The sequence below is a fragment of the Haliaeetus leucocephalus genome, unplaced genomic scaffold (assembly GCF_000737465.1).
Source record: "Haliaeetus leucocephalus isolate CR32 unplaced genomic scaffold, Haliaeetus_leucocephalus-4.0 Scaffold339, whole genome shotgun sequence".
NCBI lineage: Eukaryota > Metazoa > Chordata > Aves > Accipitriformes > Accipitridae > Haliaeetus > Haliaeetus leucocephalus.
Genome location: NW_010972775.1, coordinates 81,871 through 82,375, shown reverse-complemented (window position 1 = coordinate 82,375; position 505 = coordinate 81,871).

The following is a 505-nucleotide window of genomic DNA, read 5'->3' as shown; positions in this document are numbered from 1 at the left end:
TCCCCGCTCCTCACCTCACCTCTAACCCCATCTCACCTCCTGCCCCGGCCCCGAATCTAACCCTGTGGCCCATCCTAACCCTCCCCCTGGCCGTGGTTTTAACCCTCTGTAACCCCACTCCTAACCCTGACCCCCCCTCCCTGGCCTTGGCCCAACTCCAGACTGTGATCCCGACTCTCTCCCTGCTTCCAGCTGTAAGCCTGACCCCGACACTTCCCTCCTCCTGTCCCTCACCGTCTCCCTAACCCCAACCCCCCCAGCTGTAATCCCGTCTCTCCCCCACCCCCCCCGTGGGTGTTTTGCAGGGAATAAAGTTTCTCTTTACCCCAGCGTTAACAACAACTCGTCGCACCGGGGTGGTGCCTGCGGGGACAGAGAGGAAGATGAGGGACCAAGGATGAAATTGTCTTTTGCGGCTCAAAACAGTGGCAGGTACCAGCCTGCACTGCCCTTCCTGCTTCTTCCTGGCGAAACGCACATTAATAGTTAATGACTGTTTGCCGTC